At 31.1% G+C, this 12,454-nt stretch overlaps 1 long non-coding RNA gene across 1 annotated transcript; it reads left to right on the top strand.

Annotated features, from left to right (window-relative positions):
- The first annotated feature begins 771 nt into the window (after positions 1-771).
- Positions 772-2,633, top strand: LOC147395871 (uncharacterized). Its single transcript, XR_015180885.1, has 3 exons — positions 772-996; positions 1,525-1,798; positions 2,147-2,633. It is a non-coding gene; the product is annotated as an uncharacterized LOC147395871 (long non-coding RNA).
- Positions 2,634-12,454: the final 9,821 nt, after the last annotated feature.

Raw genomic sequence — 12,454 nt, 5'->3', positions numbered from 1 at the left:
TTCTTAGCTGTAACTTATTTTTATTATTTCCTTAGTTGATGGGATTGGATTATCTAGTTTCTTAATTCCTGGAATTACGTTAATGGTATTTTTCATTTATTAGCATGATTCCCTCCGGTATTATGATTAATTTCCGGAATGGACAACTATTGTAATCTATATATTTGATTCTACTATTCATAATAAAGTATGAGGGGAATCACAAAAATAATAGGGATTGGGTTCCTCCACTCTCTTCTTATTTTCTTCAAAATTGTTTTTGAATTTTTTTTTTCTGTGTTTTTGGATGAAATTTAGAAGACTGTGGTGTTGAATTGCTGATGTGGTAATATATTTGTGCGAAATGGCCCTTAGTAAGGCTTACAATCTTACTATGTTAGTAAGAAAAGTGTTTACCAAAAAAAAAAGAAGAAGAGAAAATGGTATTTTGGATTATAAAAAATAAACATTACTGTTCATTTTATTGTTTACCATTTTGGTAAAAAAAATATTTTTCAAAATGATAAATTTCTGTTTTTGAAATTAATTTGAATAATGTACCATTTTGAAAATTAATGAATTTTCAGTGTGTGTTTTGATAAATTAGTCTATAATCATGATACTGTTATTATGGTTTGGAGCCAACTTAATAATATATAACTTCAACTAAGAGTTAGATTCTGAATGTTGTCGTGTACATGTTCAGAAGTAATGTTTATGTGCACGTGGCATATACTTTTCGTCTATAAAATTCACAGGTAGCCTTCCCACAGCAGATAGCTCTTCCCTTAATTTCCAATTGAGAGAGAGAGATAGCTCTTCCCTTAATTTTCAATTGAGAGAGAGTGAGAGAGAGTGAGAGAGAGAGAGAGAGAGAGACTGAGAAAATGTCAGATTACAAATACTCACATGCAGCTTTATTGCGCCATCTCAAAGATAAGGTATACCACGAAACACTTGTGTTTCAAAACATTAGGGACTGCCCCATCTACGACTCTGTACCATGGAAGCTTCCAGGTATGTAAGCATTTGTGTAATGTTTTAAATCTCATCCGAGACGGATACACAAATCATCTCAAAGCTTGGTTAGTTCTGGCTCTAAGGAGTTTTTCTAAATTTCGTCTGAGATGGACAGGACGAGTGTCAAAACAAGTTTCAAAACCATGATTCATATATATATTATACAGATCATGGGACATGTAAAAACATATGTAAAACCAATGGTGTTTCAAAATATGGGTTAGAGATTTTGGATTAAGGTGATTTTTTGCGAGGATGATCTTTATGATGAGAAGATCATCCTCACAAAAAATCAGCTCAATATGAAACTTGTAAGTCCATCAAAAGTGATTTACAAATTATTTCTTCATCTACATATATATTTTGGATATATATTTCTTTCTCATTTTTTTTTTTTCATCTTCTTCATCTTACAAGCTTACAATCAAATGTTGAGTGAGTTTGCTTGTATAATGGAAGAAGATTCAAGACTTTCAATTGAAGAATGAAGTCTTTAATGAATTATTTATATGATTTTTTTTTCAGGACTTGACCACGTGAGAGACAAAGGAATAGAACAATGTTACTTTGTTTTAAGAGAAAGATCGGAAAGAAATCCATCCAATACCAAACGAACTATAAAAGTTGCAAATGGAAAACAGGGTGGTGGTTAATTAATGGTCCGGTTAAAGATGTTTATTGTGATAAACTAAAAACGGACAAGATTGGACGTTGGCACAGTCTAGTTTTCATGTACGATGGTGTAAAAACCCCATGGATCATGCATGAGTACACTTTGATTTTAGACCAAAATGAAAAGGTTGATTTAATTTTTTTGTTTTTGTAATTTAAGTTAATAATGGTCATTTACTCTAGTTAAATCAAAGCTGTATAAAAGTAAAATTTCATTTTTATTTACAGTATTTGATAATAAATATTAAAGGGGCATGTTAATAATTTCAAACATTTCCTATTTGGGAATTTTTTTTCTAAAAACAGTATTTTGCCAATAACCATTTAGACCTATTAATAGTAAATTGATCCCAAAAGAGAGTATCCAAATTATAAGAAACCTGAAGAATTTAACACTTTTTTGGTAATTAATTTGTCCTTAAATTTGTTATCCATTTATTTTTGGATTGTAACATTTTTATGTTTTGTGTTTTAGGAGAAATTTCAAAAATGGGTGGTATGTAGCATTGCAAGGAATGGGCGATCAGATTGGTCTGGAGATATTGAAGAGGACAACCATAACGGATCAATTGTGAGTTCAATTTCTCAAGGAAGAGATGCAAACAATAATGCTCAGTATACTGATGTTCAAGAAAGCAGCACGTCTGATGTGATCTCAATGGAATATTTGTATGAATGAAGAAGAGGTTTTGAAACTTTATCAAGCTTTTGAGTTTGCAGGGCAATGTGAATTTGTTAGATTGGACTGGATCTAGTATCCACCAATGATATGAGAATATATTCACAATTTATAAAATTACCCTCATTAGGTTTTACCCGCAAGTGACTTTTATTATGTGGTGTTAGGTGAAAAAAAGTTAAAAAGAGGTTATATTTATAAATATTAATATAATGAGGTGTTCTTAGCAAGTGAAGTCTTTTACAACGTTGAGGTGTAACTTCACTCTTTGAAATATTAATGGATTTTGATGATAATCCAAGTGGTACATGAGTAATTTATTTTATTTAATCTGTGACATTTAATTTATTTTAATAAAAATGCTACTGTAATTGTGACTCATTGTATGTTGCAAAGTGTAAACTTATATAGATAAATTTATTTTGTGAGTCTATCAATTTGAGAATCAAGAAATCAAAGAGACTATAAGAGATAAGGAGATGTTATTTTGGACCAGAATTTCTATTTCAAAATATTGCCAACCACATCTATTTGTTACATTCTTTAGGCTAGAGTCTGTGCCCATAGGAAAAAAATTCTAGTAAGAAAGATGATGAGCACAAACAATTTTGTATTGATGAAGGTGGTGATAAAAATCTTTGATACATTTAGACAATGTTTTCCTCAAATCATATAGTCAAGACTTTGGAAAATAAGACGAGGGCCCGATTATGATGGAAGGTAATTATATCCTATGTTCCTACTTAATAGGACCAAAACTACCTCTTGTTTTAATATTTACAAGTTAGAACGATCGTGATTTGTTACATTTAATGATTGATGATTAGGGAGTCTTTCCAAAATGAAAATTATACTATTTTGCGTATAAAAATAAAAATAAACGGTTAGATTTTGCGTTTACATAATCAAGATCACGTATTTTTTTCATGAATCATCAGATATATTGGACAAGTAAATTAATTACATTTTATTTTGTAAAATGCGTAAAGCATGACATATCCCCCATTTTTAATGTATGGGTCTCATGCTTTTCATGAAAAATGTTTGATACACTCCCTATAAAATTATAATGCCATGTATAACTATCAGTTATAAATGAAGTTGGTTGTCCAACCAAATCCTAGACATGGTGGTCCCTTATAAGGAAAATTTTCCAAGGGAGGACAATGGGTCTGCCTCAGCTTAGAAACAAAAACATAAAATAAAAAAGAGAAGAAAAGGGAATGAAGGCAAATCTCGCATTATGAACCTTCAATAAAAATTGATGTGGCATAGTACCTCTAAATTTTTTTAAGTGTTTCAGTCTGTACTCTCTAAATTGTGCTAAAGCTCTTTCGCTCCCATAAATATAATTATAAGATGGAGTTTGATTGGGAATTTTTGTTTGTTGATGTCTCTTTAATATTTTTTTTTCTTGATGTTCTTATGATGGTGTCAGATTAAATCATCATTCTCTAGATAAATGCTTAGTTTTTATCTATGATATAATAAATATATAATATAGATCTACGAAAATTCCTATAGGATTAGTGAGTCCAATTGAGTGCCCCACATCAAACTAATGTTTTAAAAATTGGACCAGTTCGTTGACACATATGATTGATCCGGTCTATCCAAAGTGGTCCAACCGTTGGGCCAAATCATGTTTGACCAAAAAAATGAAATATTAAGTAATTATTTTTAATTTCTTCCCAAAATCAAGTAACTTCAACTCCAAAATCAAGTAATTTCAGTAATTTACAATTATGATTAGGATTATATAAAATCCTAAACCCAAAACAGAAATCTAGCAAAAAAAAAAAATATATATATATAATAAGTAAAAGTCAAGGATGCCAATAGCAGTTCTCTAAGATACCGTTATTATGGTTTGGACTTCAGTCCACACTTTGTAATATGACTTTAAGGTAGTGTTAGATTGGAAAGATCTGTTGATATCTCTTTCCAAAAGAATTACGACACGCTAATGTGAACATGTTTCAAGTGCTTTGGTTTGGATTTGAAATAGTAAAATTTTCATCTTTAAAAGGGGAGGTTTGATCATGAAGATTTTATTCATTCTTCTTCACTTTATCTCCATTTGAGAGAGAGAGAGAGAGTAAGGAAATGTCAGACTACAAATTCTCACATGCAGCCTTATTGCGCCATCTCAAAAATAAGGTAGACCACGAAACACATGTGTTTCAAAACATTATGGACTGCCCCATCTATGATTTTGTACCATGGAAGCTTCCAGGTATGTATGCAGTAGTATGATGTTTTAAATCTCGTCCGAGAATTGTTCCATATCTTGCCTGAGATGGATAGGACGAGCTGTCAAAACAAGTTTCAAAACCATGATTTATGTATATTGATAAGGTTCCAATAATTTCACTTTGGGACCGTAATTTCACCAAGATTATCAAAGTTTAAGTACTAGTTCCCTTAAAATAATAATAAATTTTATTAAAATCCCAAATTAATGTAGCTGACAATAATTTATTACTAATTTCAGGTGAAAGTGGTACATTCGGAAACCAACAAAAGGTGTAACAATTACTGTTACAACATGCGAGCAAAAAGGAAGCATCCGAAAAAATCTCAAGGAATTTGGGCGCCACGTCACTGCCCCTCGGTTAGGCCTTGGTGCTCCGTGGTGATTTCGAGGAATTTGTCCTCGAGATTTTCACAGAAGCTTGTAATTGCTTCGGTGGTTGTAATTGATTGGATCATTCGAATCAAATCATTCGCCAAATAAACCGATTACCCGAATACGAAGGTTATAAATTGGAAGGTTGATTTCAGAAAAAAAGGGGCTCTCTTCTTCTGCAATTTTTGATTTTTTTTGCTTAGAATTCTCTGTAATTTCTTTTTGAGAAAGCTCTTGAGTGTAGTGAGAACATCAAGAATGATCCATTCATTATTTTTGTAATTCTTTGGAGAGTTATAAAAGAAGAATTTCAGATCGATCATCATCTTCTTCACCCATGTTCTTTGCTCTTTTATTAATTTCTGCAATTTTAATTCTTGCGATGATTGACTAAATTCTCATTAGAGAAGTTAAAAAGGCTAGAGTAAATTCATCCCTTTAATATAACTTTAGATTCTTACTTTGTTTACATGTTTATTTTTTTGAAAATTCTCTTCTGATTAAGATAATCTAGCTTATAGTTTTGATCCAACTTAGATAGCCATTACTTAGATAAGTTCAAGAATGGCTATGCTCTGTGAAAAATCAGAAGAGAAGTTAGGCAATCTAAATCATATTAGTATTTTCATGGATAGCTTTGATTACTTTCAATGATTCAATTGGTCCACCTTCCGATCCGTGGGCAATGACTTGCTCTATGGATTGAGTTATCTCTTAGAACTAATCTATATTATGGATGATTTGCAAAGGTTTGATTGACTTCTCTAAGCCTACTCTCTCAGATTTTCACTCTCTATTTTCTGTTTTAAATTTTAATTGCAAGTTAATTTTCATTTCATTTGTGCAACAAATCAATTCTGTTTTAAAACCAATCTGTTTCTAACTCTGTTTTTGATTTTAACCGATTGAACATTTGAATCCAAACTGTCCCTGTGGGACGAATTCGACTTGCCCAAAGCCTTATTTTAATTTCTATATCTTTGCATTTTCACAACAAGTTTTACAGTCGATCATATATATATATAGGGATCATGGGACAGTAAAAAAAAATGTAAAAACAATGATTTTTCAAAATATGGGTTAGCGGTTTTGGATTGAGCTGATTTTTTTGTGAGGATGGTTTCTATGAAGAGAAAATCATCCTCACAAAAAATCAGCTCAATCTGAAACTTGTAAGTCTATCAAAAGTGATTTACAAATTATTAATAAAAAATCAACAGTCCACATTCTAAATCACTTTTGATGGGGTTAGAAGTTTCAGATTGGACTGATTTTTTTAAAGATGATCTTCTCGTCATAGAGATCATCCTCACAAAAAATCAGCTCAATCCAAAATCCTAACCCATATTTTGAAAATTTATTATTATTACATTGTTTTTACATATGTCCCATGATCTGTCCCCATATACATGTATATATTTATTTCTTTTGGATATATATTTTTTTATCATTTTTTTTTTCATCTTCTTCATCTTACAAGTTTACAATCAAATGTTGACTGAGTTTGTTTGTATAATGGAAGAAGATCCAAGACTTTCAATTGAAGAATGAAGTCTTTAATGAAATTTTTTTTCAGGACTTGAACACGTGAGAGACAAAAGGACAGAACAATGTTACTTTGTTTCAAGAGAAAGGTCGAAAAAAAGTACACCTAATCCCAAACGAACTACAAAAGTTATAAATAGAGAAGCGAACTAATGGTCCGGCTAAAGATGTTTTTTGTTATAAAGAAATAAGGCTCATGATTGGACGTTGGTGAGGACTAGTTTTCATGTACAAAGGCAAAAAAAATCCCATGGATCATGCATGAGTACACTTTACCCCCGATTTTAGATCAAAATAGAAAGGTTGGTTTAATTTTTTTCTTTTTGTAATTTAAGTAAATGTAATGGTCATTTACTCTAGTTAAATCAAAGGTGTATAAAAGTAAAATGTCATTTTTATGTACAGTATTTGATAATAAATATTACAGGGCCATGTTAATAATTTCAAACAGCATTTCCAATTTGGTAAAAAATTCTGAAAACGGTAGTTTGCCAATAACCATTTAGACCTATGAATAACAAATTGATCCCAAAAGAGAGTATCCAAATTATAAGAAACCTAAAGAATTTAACACTTTTTTAGTAATTAATTTGTCCTTAAATTTGTTATCTATTTATTTTTGGATTGTAACATTTTTATGTTTTATGTTTTAGGAGATATTTCAAAAATGGGTGGTATGTAGAATTACAAGGAATGGGTGAGCAAAATGGTTTGAAGGGATTGAAGAAGTTAACCATAATAGATCAATTGTGAGCTCAAATTCTCAAGGAAGAGATGCAAACAATAATGCTCAATTGATTAATATCGAGCAACTACGACAACAACAACATTATACTGATGTTCAAGAAAACAACGAATCTAATGTGATCTCAATAGAATATCGTTACAATGAAGAAGAAGACGTTTTGAGTCCGGATCATATTTTAATCCTGAAAAATAGTGATTTGGAGATGCCCTCCATCAAAGATTTAGAATATGAAAGAGTGCATTTGATCTCAGAAATGGTGTCAATCTTGCAAAAAAGTAATTATGTTGAAGAGGATGGGAACGGTGAATCATTTTTCGATGACTTATGGGGGACACCAAAATATTTAAAGCCTTCAATGTGTCCATTGTGAATTTCTAATCAAATAAGGGTTGGGTTTTTATGAAATTTAGATTTTCATGTTGAAAATCCCATCTTACCATCATTGAACATGGGTTGGTGTCGTCGGCTTCATGCCACTCGTTTTTTACCCCATCATCCTCTTAGCTGTTGTGGTGGTTTGCTATTCAATGTTTGGAATTTTTTATCAATAAAAAATACTAATGTAACTTGTTGTATGTTGCAAAGTGTAAATTTATATAGACAAATTAAAAATCATCATCATCACCGTCACTATCATTATCATCATCAACAGATTTACCTCGAGATTCATGAATTATGATCGTAAATGATTCTATTGATTTTTTTATGAAAAGGAGATACAGATCTCAATGTTTCCTTTGATTAATAGTCAAGTACAAAATAATGATGATGATGTATGTAGCTTTTCTTTTCTCCAGACTTCGTGCTTTATCGGCTGAGAAGGTTGCTTTGCTTTGTGCTTGATCTTCTATAGATTTTTTTCTCTTCAGACTTTGCGCTTTATCGGCTGAGAAGGTTTTCTTGATTTTCGGAGAAAGGCTTTATACTTGATTTTCTCTTTAATAGGAGTTTGAATCTTCGAAGAACTTTTGCTTTGTCTTTGGAGGAGGTTTGAGAGCTTCTTCTTCTCTAGAGGAAGAGCTTCTGTCTTTTGAGAGTAAGTGATCTCGATCTCCTCTTAATGAGAGAGGCTATTGTATTTATAGACTTAATGAGAATTTAACTTTTCAATTATACCTCAACTTAAAGAGATTTAATTGATTTGTTTAAAATGTTAAATATGTCCAAATCCAATTTTAAGGATTTTATGGATTATTATTGGGCCAAACTTATTTACTTGGATATAAGGCCCAATATTTATGTGGATTACTTAGTTTTGTTTAGATCATGAGTTTTATCTGTGAAAACCCAAAATCCGAGCTTGTAAGAGGCATGTTCCCATTTAATGAATTCAATTTGGATTTGAGGCCCATTAATAAAATTAGGGATTTTTTATTTATAAAATTTGTAAAGGCCTCCTCAAAATTTTAATACCTACAATCATCATCATCTAACACAACAAATTAATTAACAAATGTTAACATTGAAAATGAAGTAAGATTTTAGCAGTCTTGATGATTCTAAGCATGGATTGGTGGCTATCAAAAGGCCTAGTTCATTGCACCCAAAAATTAGTGCTTTATCAGCTACAGAATCAGTGGATGGCCTAGGGTCAAGCTGGCAAGTACAAAACAAGTCCAACCCATTCCTACTCGATCCAAGGAAAAATGTAGAAAAATAAAAGGAGGTGGACCCCTCCATACCAAAATCCTAGTCAGACCAGTCCAAACTTAGTCAAACCCCTCCCACACCTCTTCTAAACCTTGTTGAAGCCTGAATCCAGCCCCTCAAAACCCAAACCCTAATTACAGCCCCTACCATCCCAATAAACCTTCCTAAACCCCCTCCCATAATGCAGTCCCATAAAATCTAAAAATCCCATTCTAATACCAACCAAACCACCTAAACCCTTCCCCATTAAATCAATGTAGTTTTTTTTTTTTTTTTTTCCTTTAGAAAATTATTACTATTGGATTATTTAAATGTTTAAATCTTACCTAAATTGCAAAATTCATAATCACTCGATGGCCATTTTGGAACCCTCCACAATAGCCAATAAAACCCTTGGAGCATAAGGTAACTCTTGATAATTCAAATTGGAGTACAAGCAGAAAGCAACAGATTGGAATATCTATCTTCCTTAGGATCCTTCACTTAATATATTTGAAAATAGCCCTATTATAACTTAGCCTAGGATCATAATTTAATTTCCTATTCAATTATTTTATGTTTTTATTTGTTCTTGGTAATTTAATCGAGATCTCAGGTTCACCATTCTAGATTAGTTTGCATTGTTCGACATCACAGGATGTAATGCGGGCATAGAATACAAGCTATAATAAGGCTGGCTACATTTGTATATTGTATTTAACTCCTTTTAATGATATATTTGTTTACATCTGCCCACTGTAAATCCGCCCCTACATAATACGATCCCCAAATATTGTCACCAACTTATATTTGTTTAAGTCTGTCCAAAAGGACATAACTCTTATAAAAAAGAGGATACACAAACTAAGATAGCAAACAATTTCGTATTGATGAAGATGGTGATACAAATCTTAAGTACACTTAAACATTTTCCACTAATCAATAGTCAAGACTTTGGACAATAGGATGGGACCCAATTAATATACTTTTATTTTCAAAGAGCTTGAGATTGATTGACTAAGCTTATAGGCTTGATCTTCTCAAGATATGTCGTATAGTTTTTTTTTTGACTTAAAAAAAACCCCATAGATCATGTATTAGATCAAAATAGAAAGGTTGGTTTAATTTTTTTGTTTTTTATGTTTTTGTAATTTAAGTAAAATCTCATTTTTATGTAAAGTATTTGATATTAAATATTAAAGGGTATGTTAATAATTTTAAACATCATTTCCTATTTGGTAAAAAAATTTTGAAAATGGTATTTTGCCAATAACTATTTAGACCTATTAAAAACAAATTGATCCCAAAAGAGAGTATCCAAATTATTAGAAACTTGAAGTATTTAACACTTTTTTATGTTTTATCAAAATAAATAAAATTACGATCCCACAATCCTATAATCAGATTTGTTAATTTTTATCTTTTTAAAATAATAGAAATATCATTTTATTATGTTATCCTTAAAATTTAATACTTTAAATTACAACATAAACTTTTACAATATATTAAATGATAATATTATCTTTAAAATTTCCTTTGAAGAGATTTTAATCATCCATAAATCCTTAAGTTTGCATTTTATATCAATTTGCACATGCCACCTACTAGTTTTTTTAATCTGTGACAACTCAAGATTAGTTAAATATTTGAGACACCACTTATCTTTAAAATATAATTTATACAAATTTTTTCATAAAACTATCATTTTAACCCCAATTTTTGAAACCCTACTCCAAGCAGGTAAGGCTTAGGCACTTAGATGATCTGTCCCATCTAGTGTCTCCTTATTTAGAACTTTCTGTTCATCTCCTCTCAAATTGTAAATTTACAATGCATCACATAATTATGTCATCCAACGTTGGACATATATCTATATATATATATATATATACACTAATGTTGCAGTGACACAAACGAGGACACAAATGATGTGGTGGTATGCACATAACCGTAGATGCTTTTTAATCATATCACATTGAAAAATTCAATATTTGAAATTTTCTTTTAAGTATAATCGTTGTACATGTTATTAGGATACATATAAAAATAAATGATTGGATTTTGCATTTACATGGTCAGGATCACATATGTTTTTTCATGAATCATCAAATATATTGGACAAGTAAATTAATCATATTTTATTTTATAAAATGCATAAAGCATGAGGTATCCCCCATTTTTAATGTGTGGGTACCATGCAATTTGATATAAAAAATTTAATACTCCCTCTAAAATTATATTGCCATAGTAGTTTGTTTTTATATGTAGTTCCAACAAATCCCTTACATGGTTGTCCCCATATGAGGAAAATTGTCAAGGAGGACAATGGGTCTGTCTTAGTCTCTGATTCCATTGCATAAAGTAATCAAGAAAAAATTAGAAAAAATGAAAAACGTAATGTTGGGATACAATGATGTGGTGCCGCCCACATACTCGTGGATATTTTTCCACCAGATACGGGTAAAAAGCATCGTGTGCCCCACCAGTCTTTTGTGTCCCCTATTTGTGTCTTTAAAGCACTAGATGAAAAAAAACAAAACAAAAAAACAAATCTGGCACTGTGTGCGTATCTTATATTGCATATTTGGGTTTGACTGAGTAATGTTGTATGTCCCACCAGTCTACTTTACGTGTGTTTGGAAGATGATTCCAGTTAGGCATTATAACTCATACTGAAAAATTCCAAAAGGTAACATAAAAGGTTCCGTACACTTACCACGTGTGCATTGATTCTTTACACGAATTACGGTTAGAAAATTCAAGATTTTTTTTATTAGGTAACCGTTACCATGTCGACCTCAAAGCCCTGAAATATAATTATAAGATGGAGATAGATTGGGAATTTTTTGTTTTTTATTTTTTGTTTTTTGTTTTTTTGATTGTCTCTTTTTAGAAGTGATGTACACAGGTGTGCACGTGTTCAAGTGTAACTTGGTTTTAGAGTTTGAACTATTTAATAATAAATCTTTGTTCTTTATAAATGGAGCTCTAACTTCTTCTAAAATTTTCTTCTCAACTCTATCCCTTCCCTTAATTTTCAATTGAGAGAGTGGGAGAGAGATTAAGAAAATGTCATACTACAAATTCTTACCTAATGATGTAGTTTTATTATATTATCTTAAAGTTAAGGTAAATAAAGAAATACTTGAATCAAATTCCATTATGAATTGCAAAATCTACGATTTTGTACCATGGAAGCTCGCAGGTATGAATGTATATTTCTTTTTTATTACTATTTTTCTTCTTGGTCTTACAAGTCTTCAATTTCATGTTGAGTGAACTAGTTGTATAATGGAAGAAGATTTGAGAGGTCACAATTTTGTAAGATATAGAATTCTTGATTGTCATGGGGGTCTACCTTAACTCGTGATTGCCTTTCAATTAAATAATGAACATTTTAATATTTGGAGAGGAGGATGACCTTGCTGGGGTGTTGGACAAAGGGCCATAGTTCGTAGGAGGGAAGCTCAAGTGGTCAAACACTGGGACACCACAATGGAACTGGAAAAAAGAGAAAAGACATCAATTCCTTTATGGATTAAGCTGTACAATC

The sequence above is a fragment of the Akebia trifoliata genome, chromosome 8 (assembly GCF_017979445.1).
Source record: "Akebia trifoliata isolate Shusen 1 chromosome 8, ASM1797944v1, whole genome shotgun sequence".
In the NCBI taxonomy this organism is placed as follows: Eukaryota; Viridiplantae; Streptophyta; class Magnoliopsida; order Ranunculales; family Lardizabalaceae; genus Akebia; species Akebia trifoliata.
Note: the sequence above shows the minus strand (reverse complement) of the source record. Positions and strands in the feature narration are given on the sequence as shown.